This window comes from Miniopterus schreibersii (genome assembly GCF_964146895.1).
Source record: "Miniopterus schreibersii genome assembly, chromosome: 10".
Lineage (NCBI taxonomy): Eukaryota > Metazoa > Chordata > Mammalia > Chiroptera > Miniopteridae > Miniopterus > Miniopterus schreibersii.
Window position 1 is genome coordinate 56,015,788 of NC_138110.1, and position 16,269 is coordinate 56,032,056.

The following is a 16,269-nucleotide window of genomic DNA, read 5'->3' on the forward strand; positions in this document are numbered from 1 at the left end:
AGCCTACAACCACTTTTCTGGGAGTGCATTGCATGCCTTTCTTGGGGTGGAGAACTCCAAAGGACAAATGCTCACCAGCAGCAGTTTCCAAGATGTGCTTTCCTTTCTTTTTACTGTAACTCAAGGAAAGCCGATGCATTTAGAAACCAGGGTGGTTTTCTTCAGATGTTCAGTTACATTTTTACTTCCTCAGTTCGGCTTTCAAGCTCTTCGTCTTCATTGGCCAAGAATTTATGGGTGGGGGGGTGGGGGGGTGGAGAAAGGTTATCCTGAATGATTTACCTAGAACTTGGACTGGGTGTAAACAGGTCAAAGGGCAATATCACCTCTAGTAACTCAGAAAGATGTGAGTAGATCGAAATGCAGTCCTTCATGGCCACGAGGTCCCCAAGTGCAAAGACTGGTTCAGTGGTGCCTGGAGACAGCGAGCACCAGTGAATATTTGCACTAAATCCTGGAAGGCCTGTCCCTGACCTACACCTTGCATGTGCATGCACCATCTTCCTTTGTGTTTTGGGAAAAGGGTGAAGGGAGTCCCAGCGTACAGAGCACCGGCCGTGTACATGGCTACTCTTCATTCACTGAACAACTATTTGCTAAGTGTTTACCATAAGCTGGCCACCACGTTGAATGAGATTTGGTTCCTGGTCATAAGGAGTTCAAATTACCCAATTCAGTTCAATTTTGGGAGGTCAGCATGTTGAAATGAAACCAAGAATGTTATCAGTCTCTGGGGTGGAGTGGAGTGCCATCTAATTTTCAGTCGGTGGTCTGTATATGGAAGTATATTTACCTCTGAAGACTTATAAATATTTTTCCAAGATATCTGCAAAGACATTTGTTTTTGGATCAACTTCTGCATAGAAACTTTTTTCTAATATTGGTCAAACGGAATTGGTTCTTGGATTTCTCCTTTTTGTTTTATATTCTCCCATTTCTCATGAAAAACAAAACCAAAAGAGAACATACCTTTTACCCATCGAGAATCTTATGGGGCATTATACTAACGTGGAAAACTTCCAGGGCATCAAACACAGGGATGATTCAAAACTTTTAAAATATTTTTTGATGCCACGTCACTATGTGATTTGTTATATAATTCAATTGCAATGACAATTTGAGTAACAATAGCTGGCAAAAAGCTTCCATTGCTATGTACTTGTTTTGGTGAACACATTTTTCTGAACCTTTAACGTTTATCAAAACAAACAAACAAACAAACAAACAAACAATAAAATTGATACCGAACCCTCTTTTTTTCATGTAATTAATCGTAATCATCCTCAGAAACATAAAAGCCTCATGGATCCATCTCATTAAAAGATGCTTTTTCAATACAATTGTATTATTTCTGTTTAATAAATATCAAAAATTTGAATGTCTCCATTTTGCTTTAATCCATGGCTTAGTAATAATAAAGATATCTCCATATCGAAAAATTCTTTTTAATACTTAAAAACATATAGCCCTAGGAATTACAAAAAAAAATTTAAAAGTCAATTTTCATACATATTTCTGTAGCAGATAAATATGATCAATAAAAGATTTTAAAGCATCAAAATATATTACACGGACTTAAAATTCGGTGGGAGGAATGAAATGAAACTATGTTAGTTCATGGAGAAAAAGAAACTTGTACACTATCTAACTGTTACACAAGAACTTGCTCATTTCTTCCCATGAATTAAGGTGGTTATGAAATTACTATGATTTATTAGAATCTATGGACTATATTTTAATGAGTGTTTTACAGTCTTGCTGAAAAATGTCAATGGATACAGAATACTAGAAATGATGTCCTTTACAAGGGGATCTCAAACTTTTCAAAGTCCTTCTGGTGAGCGAGCAGGCAAAGGTTTGAGGATCACTGCTCCTGGCAAACCAGAAAGGTCGCCCAGCTCTGCGTCTCAGTGAGGGCATCAGGGACACCCCTACTCAGAATGCCATTCTTGTCCACTGCTCCAGCTCCTGAGCACACCCACATTGGAGAATCTTTCTTTAAAGCTTGAGTCCTCAAGTCCTTTTTTTTTTTTTTTAAAGATTTTTAAAATTTGATTTTTAGAAAGAGAGTAAGGGAGAGAGACATCGATGCGAGAGTGGAACATTGATCTGTTGCCTCCTGCAGGCTCCCTCCTGGGGATCCACCCTGCAACTGGGGCATGTGCCCTGACTGGGAATCGAACCGGTGACCTCTTGATACCTGGGACAACAGTCAACCAACTGAGACACACTGGCCATGGCCTCAACTCCTTTTTAATGGAACATTTCCCTGCCCAGCCTGGCCAGACCTGATGAGGTTGTGGTGGTAAATCTCTCAGACACCCACCCCATGGTGCTTTCTCAGACCATTTATTATGTCTCATAATCATGCAGTACAAAGGACTTGACCGAAATCCAGACGTGCCCTGGACTGTACGCCCTGTGAGCACAGGGCCGTTGCCTGCCTATGCTCAATTTTCTCTCTCTAGCACCAAGCACAGAGCTTAGAGCTGATGGAAGCTTAATGATTATTTGTTGGATAAACAGATGAGGTGACCAAAAAGAAAGCCTTTATGTGTAAGCCCCTGGCAATAGCAATGCTTCCTGCTATTTGTCTGTATGTGTTATCCACTCATTGTTTGTTTTCTTCTTTTGAAGATGAGCTTGAAAGGCTAACTGGGCACTTACTACGTGCTTGTGTGTTTGGCTGTATAACTGGCATGTGGCAGGCAGGAAAAAGTTACAGGATTTTCTCAGTGGGCCTGGGAACAACAGTGGCTCTCCAGGGCAGGCAGACTTGTGATGTCACTTTAGCTGCAGTGGAATTGTCTTGTTGGGAAAAGATGCTGGGGTATTGGGGATCTGGAGTGAGGGATCTGCTTAGATACACCTCCCAGGAAAGTCTTCTCCCGTCCTGAATCTAGGAGGTTGGAACAGCACTCTTTCCATAGTAACAGGCACTGGGGCTGGGAGAAGAGATCTGGAACTGTTCAAAACAGTGCAAATGCAAAATACAAAAAATGCAAAAAGTGAAAATAATAAAAAGACACACAGGGATAGAAGCTTCTGCCCTGGCAGCCAGGAGCATTTCTGCCTCTTGAATAAACAAGAGGGCTCTTCTGAGCACCGATGCACAGAAAGGCAGCTTGGCTCTCCAGACAGAGAAAACCAATTTAAGACAAAACTGCTCAACAGAAGAAAGACATCTGAGCATGACCTAGTGAAACTCACGCTGGAACCATGACTCTGCAGTTTCCAGCTGTTAAACTCTGGCAAATGACTTAGCTTCTCTGAGTTTCAGCTTCCTCATTAGTAAAATGAAATTTTGCAATATCCCTTAAATGAGAGAATGATTATGAAAGTGCTAGCTGCAGAAGAGGTTGTCCAGTAAATATTTGTCAAGACTGTTAAAACTGAGATTTCTAGAATACGGCTGGTGCCTAAAGGCCCTTGGGCAGAGTTTGGAGAGCTGGCTGAACAAGATGACCCTTGGCTCCAACCACGCCATGGACATGCATGACTTAAAAACATATACAACCTCTTGGTCCAGGATGGGGTTTCTCAACCTTGGCACTGTTCACGTTAGGGGATGGAGAACTCTTTATTGCAGGGGTGAGGATGGGGTACATGGTAGGACATTTAGCATCATTCTTGGCCTCTCAGTAGATACAGTAGCATTTCCACCCAAAGATGTGACAACCAAAAATGTCTCTAGACGTTGCCAAATGTTTGGTGCGGGCAAAACTGTCCCTAGTTGCAAACCACAGGTTCAGAAGATGGACTCCCATTTAGGGAACTCTGGTGTGCATGTGGGGTGGGAGGAGTGGGGGCTAAATATTAAATGTGTCCATATCATAATAAGGCAAAACTTGAGACTTTTCTTTTTAAAGGCACCTCAAATAATTTATTGTTCAAAAAATAAAATTTAGGATGATGATGTCAATTATATAAAACACTTAGTAGGTATTTACCTTGTAGTATTTCCTCACACTATAATTGTGTATTTCCTGGGGTGCCTATGCATTATAAACTTTTTGGGGATGGGAGTCACTTCTTTTTTTATACCCTTTAGGACATGGCAGAACATCTGGTCCACAGTTCTTGAACTTAGGCAATATTCTTGAATGAATAGATTTATTAAGAAGTCAGATAACTCTAGTATAGCTTAGAAACCAACATGATGGCTCTTACACATCTATTGGGTAAGACAATGGTATGTAATAAGTGGAAATATGCTTCTTTTAATACTTGGTAAGTAGACAAACTCACCTGAATAGTTATGGAGTTCAGAGATTCAACCTCAACTCTGACTACTGAGGCCAAATTCCTTCTGACTGGCTAAATGGATGGGTGGATGGATAAATGGATGGATGGGTGGGTGGATGGATGGATGGATGGATGGATGGATGGGTGGATGGATGGATGGATGGGTGGATGGGTGGGTGGGTGGATGGGTGGATGGATGGATGGATGGATGGATGGATGGATGGATGGAGGGATGGATGGATGGAGAAGGATACAGGGTAACTAAAGATGTACATAAGCAATGCTTAAATATAGAGAAGAGTATGGAAAGAGGATAATGTCAGGGGCAACAGAAACTAGCATTTACTGGAGGCTTACTGAGTCCTAAACACTGGGTCAGTGATTTACATGTGATATCCCATTTAACCCTCACAATGAGGAAGGTATGATTATCCCATGTTAAAACTGACACTTAGGGACATTAAGCAACCCACTCAGGATGGAATGGTGGGCCTGTGAGCCCAGTCCTAAGTGTCTCAAGCACCCAAGATGATCTCGACTTGCACAGTTTTACAGACTTCGTCCCCATCCAAAATGGGGAGCAGAGACCTGTGTGGAAGTCAGGCCTAGGCCTTCAATCCCTTCATGTGCCCCAACATGGCAGATGCAGCCTGGCCCCAGCTGTAACCTGGCACTTCCAAGACAGGTCTTTCTGCTGCCTGAAACTGTGTTCAGTGTTGACAGGTGACCCCACCCCACACAGAGGCCCCCACATTGTCAGGAGCCCATGGCAGGTGAGTGATAACAGCAATTACCTCTCACCGAAACTGCAATATTTGGTTAGTATCAGATAGTGTACTAAATGTTTGACATATATGGCTTGATTAAATTCTTTTAACGAATAAACAAATAAACAAATCCCCACAATATATCATCATACCTATTTCATAGATGGAGAAACTGAGGTTCAGGAACTTTAAATAATGTGTTTTGGTCATCCTGCTCTGGTGGGTGGGATTCAAACTAGTGTTTTTTGTCTCTAAAAGGCATGCCCTGTCCATGGTATAATACTATATCCCTATGAACAGCTTAGTATTTTGTTTGGGGTAGAATATGTATAAAATTTCATGGAGGTAAGAAGGAAGAGGGCCTATAGAGGTAAACTGTTCTTAGAGCTGAAACATTTGGTGGGGAAGAGAAAGAGAATGGCAGAAATGGCTTGAGTGCTAGATGCCAGAATTCAGGTTTTGTTGAGTACATCCAACAAATACTGAATTGTTACAACATCCACTTTCTGCATGTGAAACAGGGTTATTGATTACTTCCCGTTCCATTTGGATCCATATACCCATTTTAGCCCCCAGAGTTGAAGACAAGGGTCATTAACTTTTTAAAAATAAGTAATATGTACAGATGGTAACAGACTCAGACAGTGTAATAATGCATTATACGGTGAAAAGTAAGTCTCCCCTCTCCTCCTGTCTCCGCATCTCACACCTTGATCAACCACTGTTATCAGTGAAAGTCCATTTTAAACTTTAAGTATGAGTTTGAGGACTCACAAGCCTTGTTGCTGTAGATCTACTGCACTTTTCTAAACCTCACCTATTCATTAATTAAGTTCATAATTACTAAATGCCTATTAGGGACATAGACTTAGTTTCCTTTTCCGTATGTTCCCTATTGTGTTGTAACAAGTTATGACTAACTTAGTGACTTAAAACAACACAATTTATTATTTTACTGTCTGGGCATCGGAAGCCCACAATGAGGGGCTAAGGCTGCATCCCTCTGGAAGTTCTAGTGGAGGATCAGTTTCCCTACCTTCTCCAGCTTCTAGAAACCACCTGGATTCCTTGGCTCCTGGACCCTTCCTCCACCTTCCAAGTCAACAGCAAAGCATCTTCAAACCTCTCTCTCTTTGACTTGGATTCTCCTGCCTCCTCTTTCCCCTTATAAGGATGTTTGTGATTAGATTGGGCCACCCTGGATAATCTAGCATACCTCCCCCCCTCAAGATTTTTCACTAATATCTTCAAAATCTCTTTGCCTTGTGTGATATATTCCTAGGTTCCAGGGGTTAGAATGTAGACAACATTGGGGGGCTATTTTCAGCCTTTCACAGCATATACAATGGAAATAATTAAATGTCCAAGTTTATAAAATACTGTATCTCCTAAATAAGTTGCAATTTATCCAGTTTTCTCCAACCCATTCACCCCACATCCACATAACTGCGCCCTCTGCTATCTTGCCTCAGGTCACCACAAAGCCTTCTCCCGGCACCTGGATCACTCTCCCCACTAGTTCTCCTCTGTGCAGCCAGGCGGCCTTTCTCAACATTAATTATCCCTTTCTAAAAGATCTCAGTGACTCTCCATTGGGCTCAATATGATGTAAAACCTCCTTTGCAGGGTTAACAAGACTTCTCATAATGCAGCAACTGCTACCTGTAGCCACCTGAACTTCTTCCAGCTCCCCTGGCTCCCTGTTCCAGGACCCCACCCCAGGCCTTTGCATGGGCTCTTACTCATGTTTCAGAGCTAAGTTCAGGTGTTAGCCTTTTGAGGAAACCGTCCTGGAGTCCCTGCAGCTAAGCTACATTAGATGCCTACCCCTGGGGTCCAACAGCAATGCTGCATCCCCTAAAAACCCTCATAGTGCCAAATGGACCTCCTCTTGCTCACCTGTAGGTGTTTAATACACATTTGTAGCCTTAGCAACTGCATGAGTAAATGAATGAATGGACTACACTCTTGCTGTAGGAAGAGACTCTTACCTGGTCTCACCCCACCCTGAGAGTTATCATTAGTCTTAATTCTCCCAGTGCAAAGCCTATTAGGAAGGTAGTAACTGTTATGGATAAGGGCTGTAGGTATCAGCTTCTCACCAGTAAAACAGCCATATGTACACACACACACACACACACACACACACACATATATAGATATATATGTATCTGGTATGCATTTTCTTTTGGGGGGGCATCCTTTTAGCTGAGCTTTTAGAGATGAGGCCTTGCCTTCCTCTCCAGCTCTAGACAGATCAATAGTGCATAGCCGAGACATCATCAGCTAGAATAATTCCACGAGAAGTGTTTGCCGGTGTGGACTTGCCTGCGAACATGCTGCCTACTCACAGGGTTTTAATGACCAAGCCCCCAGCGACTGTTCTTTGCACCGACATGCATCCGTTTTCCTTAACCTTCCCCTTCCACAGAACAGTCAGGTCTTCCTGAAAACAAGGTACCAGGTTCCTGAGCTGAAATTCCCAGATGAGGGAAGCTAATGGAGCAGGGGGCCCTGGCGGGGAGGCACTGCCTTCCAGCTCCCGGGACATGCCAGGGGAGGCAGCGAACCACACGCAGCTTAGTTTGCTGGAAGCAGCAGACCCAGTGAAAGACGTGCCACGGTGCTGCCTCCCGGGAGGGTTGCAGCTTGTAAGATTCCACTCTTCTAGTGCCAACCTGGCAGGCGAGATGGCGAGGCAGGGGCAGGCTTTCCTTCCAGGAGAAATCTCTGCTTCACACAGGAGCTGGGTTACAGGAAGGATATGGATGCCCCACAGTTCATCTCAGGAATTCTGCAGTGGGAGAGAGAAGACCAGGCTGTGTGTCAGCAGAACTTGCCAAATAACTAGGGTGCATTTGATATAGGCGGGCAACGCACCCAACTTAGGTAAAAGCATTTCCTCCCTCTCTGTATCCTAAATCCTTCTGGTCTGCTTGCTTGTTAAACTCTCTAACTGGTCATCACAGCTCAGTGGGAAAAGTAACCTGCCACTTCCCTGGGCTGGAGCAAGCTGTCCTCTAGCTCCTGAGAGAGACCACCTTCCGAGGGAGAGTCATTCCACGGTAGACAGTCCACTCTTTCTTCTCTCCAAATTACATGTTCTGGCCAGGCACACACAGGGAACTCAGAGCTATTATTTCCAGAGAAAACCAAATTGGGCTGAGCTCCCTCCTTGTCTGGTGGTGGGAGTTCCTAACTAAATCCTGGCCCAAGAGCAGAATTCTCCAGGCCTGAGGGTCTCAAGGTTAATGAACGCACTAGCCACCTCGTGTTTGAGATGATCCATTTTTCTGGGTTTTTCCCAGACCTTGTGAATCACAACCTCGAGATGAAGGTCGGGAATCTGTAGGGTGCAAGGGTTAGGAGCAAGGATGGAAGGGAATTTTGAGCAAATTCACCCTCACACTTGGGATGACAACCAGATGTGCAGAGGAATTGGTTTGGACTTCAGATAGCTCTGGATATGAATCTTCACTCTGCTACTTACCAGGTGTGTGACCTTGGGAAAGGTACACACTTTCTTAGTCTGTTTTCCCAGCTGTAGACTGGGGACAGGAACCGTATTTCCTACCAAAGCTGCTGTGAGCATAAAATGAAGTTGTGCAGGGAAAGTGCCCAGCACACAGTAAGTGCTCCATGAAGGCAGCCGGCCCTAGCAGTGTGGTTTTGGGTAATTATGTTCGGGTGGAGAAAGGATCTCCCATATTCTCTGGGCCAAATGCCCAGTTTTGCTCTAGGAATGGGTGGGTCTCTGAAGCCTAGTGAAGTAGTCTCCCTGTAAGAGTAGAGATAAGGGGCTAGAGGGAGGTAGGGGCAGATCTGGGTTTGGGTTTTGCCTCTAACTGTGGGATATTGGGCAAAGTTCCATGTTTCTCAGACTCCTTTATTTGAACTACATAAATAATATTTGTCTTGAACATTTTTTAGGGAGATCAGTTTACATTTTATATATTTTAGTTTCTTCATTATTTTTTTCCTACCCATTCTGGTTTCAAATAATATACCTCTCTGCCTGTGGATTATATATGATTAATACAATTTAGGGAAAGTAAGTAATTGAGAGTATTAAAATTTTGTTTATTAAATAAATGTACATCGACCATGGAAACTTTGAGGAACCTTTGCTGGCCTTTGGGGACACAGAAATCATTCATTTATAAAGCAGTGTACGGTACATAGAAAGTGTTCACCAAAGGGGAGCTTTAAAAATATTGATACTGTTAATAGAGTAACATTTATAGTAATAATAAAAGTTAGATTTAGCTGGTGCACGAAGAATGTGCATTCCGAGGGAGTCATCCCTGGGTTCACATTCCAGCTGTTAGAAGCTGTGTGACTTTGACTAAGATACTAAACTTCTCTTAGGCTGAGCTGTATTATCTGTAAGAACAGAAGGCTATACCCACATTGCTAGTTTGCAGTGAGGAATAAAATGATACATCATGCTACAAAGGTATACACTTGGCATTATACATGTGTATATATTTTTACTTATTGGATATGTATAATATGACATAGAATATAAATATATTTATTTTTTATTTATTGACTATTGATTGATTTATTACATATCAAATACATATGTAGACAGCCATGTATCTTTCTACTTTTCTTAAATATCTTATTAATCTTTGAGTTGTCTCATGGATTTTCCATGTAGATAACTTCACCTGCAGGTAGTGATAATTTTGCCCATTTATTATCAATAGCTAAACTTCTTTTCTTATCTTATTGTGGGGACTAGGCCTTCTAGAACAATGCTAAACCACAGTAGTATCGGCCGCTGCTTCTCTGATTGCATCAGTGGGAATGACTCTACTCTTGTATCACCAGGTATGATTTAGTCGTAAACCGCTAGTAGCTTTATCACATTCAACATTTCTTTCCCATTTTTACTTTAATAAGATTTGTTCATTTTTTTCCTGATCAGGAATGGATATTCTGTTTCTTTCTTTTTCTATTTTCTTTTATTTATTTTTTAGCAGTTTTCAAAGTGATCCTCTGTTATTTTTCCTTTTTTAATCTACGAATCTGCATGATTGACGTTGCTAATGTGCACCCATCCTTGAATTACTGGAGTCAACTCTACCTGGCCCATTTACTGCAGATGCGCCACTTCCCTCCTTCCCTTCCATCCACGGGCCCTGCAGCCGTTCACCTGACTTCCCTCTCTGGTGTCTGCGTCCCCTGCTCCTTTTAGAGGGAGGGCAGCCCATCTGCAAGTGCACATGGGAGGGGACTGTCACAAGGCTCAGCTGGATATATGGAGGGAGAAGCCCACGAGTTCCTGGTTCCTGTTGATAGAAGGTTTGGGGGCCTTTGAAGTCTGTTTTCTTGTGGCGGCCCATTCCCTGCAAATTGCTGCTGCAGCAGCCTCTGAGCAGCTGCCAGGCACCTGACCTCACGTCCCTCTGACCACAGAGGCTCAAGGCCTTGTCTGCCCAAGGCCGTTTCCATAGAAATGCAAATACATGGCCAGTGCTTCCTCTTGGGGCCACCTTGTCCTTCTCTTCCCTTTTCTTCTAGGTCTTTTATGACAGTGGCTTGGATTTCACAACAGAGAGATGTGTCACTCAGTCACGCAGTTCCCTATGAAGAAACACATGGTCTTTTCTTCTCTCTATTCTTTTTTGAAAGCACAGAAAATAATGACAGATAAACTCCTTCAGAGGAGGTCACGTGCATTTCTCCTACAGGGGGCGGGAAGAGAAATAGGGGCTAAGCCTAGTGGGGTCTGACTTCAGGTTTGCCCGAAAGAAGGGGAGCTCTCACCAGAGATGGGTGGCGTGGCATTGGCAGCTCAGACCCAATTGGCATCTCAGACCCAATTCTCCCAACCTCGAGGGTGGGGATTAGCATTTCTTTCTTCCTGGAAGAGGCATGACCCCTTCCACACTCCAGCTTGTCTCTCCCTGTTTCAACTCAAAATCTGTACGGTGCCCAGAGAGCAGGTGAGAACCCACTCTTAACCTTCAAGGTGTGTTGATTTGGGGTTGTTTATGTTCGGCTTTCTCTAAGACCAAGCTCTGGGGAAAGGTGTGGACAAGGCATAAGCAATAGAGAACTGAAGCCAAGAAGCATGTCTCAGGTCAGATGCCCAGCGGAGCCTGACATGAGGACTCATTTGTAGGTAACTTAGGAAAGGAAATTGGTGAGGGAAAGAGAAATCAGACAGGAACTGGTAGGGAGTCCAGCAAGGGTGTGATCTCAGGCCAAGTCCTGCAAAGGTTGACATAGGCTTGATCCTACAAGGATGCTGGAGTGTAAGTTACACCTCAGAGGTGGCCTGACTCGAAGCAACAGAGCTGGGGATTCATACAACTTCACACAGCAGTCTAAAGGTCGCCAGGGGGATAGACTTTTGCAAGAACTTCCAGCTTTCTGTCCACGTGGGCAGAGCGGGCTCAAGTAGCACAAGGATGGCCCCTGAAAGAAGAACTACAAGTACCAAGGGAAGGGACACACCTTAACAGTAAAAGGGGGTTTGCAAGGATTTGGCTGCATCATCACAATTATCTTTCCAGAAAGGGGTCAGTCATGTAAGGGACTGTGCATTCCCAGCTCTCACCCAGGCCGATGGGATTCCTGCTTGTGGGGGTGAAGCCCAGAGACCTGCATGCTGGTCCAGTCTCTGGGATTTTAATGCCGTCTAAAGGTGAAATCACCACCTTCAGTGTTGCAATGGGCTGAGAATGAGATCACTGCCAACGGCAAGTTGGGGGACAAGGCAAGAGGAAGCAGCTCTCTTTAAATAGGAGGAAAGTGGCAGCGGTGTGAGACAAGGTGACGCAGGCTTTGCAGCCAAGCCCGATTGAATTTCTATCCTGGCCCTGGGTTCTGTGACTTGGAGAAATCCACGCACCTCAGTTTTCTCACCCCTGAGTCATAATGCACCTCTAAGAGCCACGATGCTTAGTTCAGAGAGCTCTGAAGGGCGAATTCCTTCATTTATTCATTTGAGAAATATGTGTGGAGGGCCTCTGCGTTTTCCTGCTGCTCTCCCAGGTGCTGGGGCATGCAGATGGACAAGGCTGATGGGATTCCTGTCTCCGTGGAGCTTGGGGGCTGGGCTGTCACATCCCTCCCCCGTGAGACCCAAGCCTTGCCTTCCTTGAATTCCTCCTCTGGGTTTCCACATGTGGCTTCCCCATCTTCCTCATCTTCCTCTCGTTCTGCAAGGCTAAGGACACATGCTCAATGGTCAGAGTGCCACAGTATGTTTTGGGGCACATGATGCTGTAGAAAGCCCTCTGGAATGGGAAGCGAGTCAGGTAGGACAGAAGGATCGTCCCCGAAGGAAGCGGTGCTCTGGAGGCCTGGCTACGTGACTGACATTAAAGGTGCTAAGAAGCCTGATGTGTGCTAAAAAAAAAAAAAAAAAGACAAAAGTTACCCAGAATTATCAAAAGACACTTTATAGTATAGTGGAGAGGACCTTAAAAGAAGAGCAATTCATTTATCTCTTCATTTTTTTATTTCTGTAACCCAGATGTCAGCCAGCCCCTTAGGGTTGGGGTAAGACAGCCCCAAATCTCACTTCCACGACCTTCTCCAAGATCTCCCTGGATTCTCATGTCCAGTCTTTGTTCTGAACCACACTGATTTCAACATCAGACAGAGGCTCTCCGCTTTTTCTTTCAACCAAAAATAAATAAAATCAACGGAAACACACACCCAAACAACCACAGCAAAAGCTCAGCCGTGTGCTTTGGTCAAATGCTAAGTGGAGGAAGGGACAAAAGCCCTTTGAAAAGAGAAGGCCGCGTCTTGCCGATGACCGTCCCGTCTCTAGAGCCTTCCTAGCTGTGGACCCACGGGGCTGCTTCTGCGTTCCTCCCTCCACTTCTCCTTCTCCTGCCGCTTTCCTTCCCGCCTCAGGGTTGTGAGCGAAGTCCGTGGTCACAGGCCCATCCTTGGCAATGACAACAAAGTCAACCCCTGGGAAATTCGTTGGCTGAATGTAGGGGAGAGGTGGTCCCCCAAATAACACTATGGTCCCGTTCCCAGAAGCAGGGGGACAGACGGATCAGGCTGCCTCACCACCCATCAGAGCGTCTTCCACGCCTTGGCCTCAGCAGCTGGTGCAGGGATGGGTGTGGGACGAGGCTCAGCCTCTCACGCTGGGCATGTCCTACTCACCTTCGGAGACCAGGAGCTCGAGTCGCTGTCCCCTTTCTGCCTCGGTGGACAGGTGCTGCCCCATCACGGGGCCCGTCACGCTGGATCCCCTCCCTCGGGCTGGGAAGTGCCCGGGACAGAGATTATTTTTAACTCGCCGCCAGCGTATAATAGGGAAACTGGCCCATGGCGGGTACTCAGTCAATTTTTATGAATTGGGAGGGTGGTGCTGAGGAAGGAGGGCTCGATCATGGTGACGGGGAGGGTCAAGTTCAGCAAGAACAGGGCCGAGGGCTCTGGGTTCAGGTGAGTTCCCGCTTCAGATCTGCTCTTCACGCAGCCTTATTGAGGGAGCAGCAAAACTGCGAACGCAGCCACGTCTCCGGCAGACCTCCCGGTTCCCATTAATGACGCCTATAATAGCTTTTCATTGCCTTCTCTTTCCTTAAGAAAGTCTCACATTGTCATCCGGGCCTGTTAAACGTTCTGTGGGCCCATTATCAAAATAGCATTTTCAGCTCCACTGAACACATGTAGGAAATGTTGTTGTGTTTCAAAAAACACACACAGCTATGAGAATAAGCACAGATTGTATTGGGGTAATTATCTCCTCTCCAACAGCCTTTTGGAAAAAGAGGATATTTCTAATTTTTGGAAAGCCGAACATCTAACAGGGTAAGTCGCCGCCGGTTAGATTAGTAGCTCAGCAATCGACACCTGACGTCAAGTTACTTCCCCTCCGCCTCGCTGGCCAGCCCTTCCCTCCCCGTCATGAGGAGGCGAGTCACTCAGGTTTCGGGCGGACGCCTGGTGCGAGGGTCATTTCTGAGTGTGTTCCCATGGGGGGGGGGAGGGGGAGAAAGCAAGTCTGTAGCTCTAAGTAAGTAGTGGATGGATCCCACACTTCTGATGATGATGTTGGGGTTCAGACCAGGGTCACCCTGAGCCAAAGGCCTGGCTAAGAGGGGTCCTTAGGTACTAAACATGCAGAGCAAGAGGGTCAAAGTCTTTGGCTCCTTGTCAGCTGTGTTATGACCACTGTCTGCAGCTCTCAGAGTGACGTGTCCACCATGTCTCTGCAGACACCATAGGAGCTGTTATAGCTTCTGTAAGAGTCTCAGATGAAGCTGAGGTTGAGGTCCGGCTCTGCCACTTACTGGTGGCACAATCTTCACATTATGAATATGCAAACTCCAGTCTCCTCACCTGTAAATCTGAGTGACAACACTCACCTCCCATTTAGAAGGAAGGATCCAAGCCATCAATAAAAGCAAATGTGAGTAGTGGGGGCTCAGAAAGGGCTACCTTCTATTCAGGTCATTTTCTGGCCCTCTTCCCACCCTCACATCTGGTGTGAAGTAGAAAACCCCGCCTCGGTGGCTCCAGACCCCCAGGCCCAAGGAGGAAGGTGAGCCGCATCATATGATGATAAACGAATTGCTGTTAGGTACATAGAGAAAGCCTTAGCAGCTCGGCTTTCTGGAGCCAGGGAGGCTTCCTGGAGGAAGTGGCAAGGGAGTTGCACCTGGGGTCGAGGACAGATGTTCCCCAGATGAGATAGGAGAAGAGGGCTCCTGGGCTGAGGGCTCCAGGGGCACTCCATGGGCATGTGGGGAAATGAAGATGGAGATCGAACTCCCTGCCAAGTTCATCATGCTGATCACATGGCAAGGGGTAATGGTAAGTGGCTTTCAGATGTCATGGGCTTGCAGATTGGCTTGTGAGTTTGTTAAAAATACCGCATCCTGGACCAGGGCCCAGGAATCTACTTTTTCCACCAGCTCCTGGGTGACACCCTGCAGATGGCCAGAGGAAGCCATGGAGAAACAGGGCTCCAGGTGATGGAGAGTGGATGCAGGGTAAGGGCTGGGGTAGTTGCCTCCCCCAGGCAGAGGAGTGGGTCTGGGGTCTCAGGACCCTGGGCTTGGGCCATGCTAGACCAAGGTCCCAGCATTAGTGGACTTGAGGGGATAATCTGAGAAACAGCAAATGGGAGCCTGGGATAAGAACCCCATGCAGGTGAGCGCAGCTCTATTAGGAGCCATCAGGGGCCGGGTAGAGAGGGCAGCTTCAGTTATAAGGGTTTTACTTTCGAGACTTGAGCTGGAGATGAGAGGGAAGGTTGAATGAAAGGGGGGAGTAAGGAGTTATCGCCAGGAGCAATTTCTGTAGAGATGGGAGTATAGTAACAGCCCCTGAGGCTCTAGAAAGGGAGATAAAAAAATAGTAGTGCATGCTAAATACCTGACATTATTCTAAAGACTTATTAACACATTTAATTCTCATAGCCACTCTAATTAGAAAAATATAGAGAGACTTATTCTCAATTAATAGAAAAAGAAACTGAGTTTCAGAAAGTAATTTGCTCAATGAGTAAGTGGTGGAGCAGAGACCCAAATTCAGACCCTGCGAGTCAGGTTCTTGGGGCCTCAGCCACCACGCCGTGCTGTACCTGCCCTTGGATCATGCGTGTGGTCCTACCTCTGCATGGAAGGAGCCAGGGCTGCCTGGAAGTGGAGAGGCTGGAGGCAGGGAGGCCAGAGAAGGATGGCGCCCCGGCCCAGGCTAATGACGCTACAGTCTGGACGAGGGCACTGGAGACAGTCAGACAGGAAACGTCTCGAAGATGGAGAGGACAGCACTAGGTTGTGGCCTTGGGAGTGCCTGTGAGGGATTGACACAGGAAATTACCTTTCTTTTCAGTGTGTCACTCACACCCCAGGGTAGCCTGGGAGGTCTCTGGTGGGAAAGTCAGAACTCAAAACTTGGGACATGGAAGAAGGAGTTGAGAACCCTGCCAGGCAGTATAGAGTTGCAAAGAAACTAGCAAACACACACACAACGACAACAGAAGAGTGAGCCTGCACTCTCATCGTTAGCAAAGGCTGGGAGGCAAACCCTCAGCCTCTGGACACAGCAGCCCCTGCCTCTCTGCAGGAGGGCAGGCTCGGGTCACAGGCTCACCCTTCCAGAGGAGCCTCTCCAGCCCAGACCTGACCTTTTCTTCAAAGCCTGGCCCATGTTCAAAGCACAGTTCTGCTTCTTAACCACATGACCTGAGCAAGTGGCTTCACATCTCTGAGCTCCGGTTTTCTCATCTGTTAAATGGGCATAATAATTGACTACGGGCAGGTGT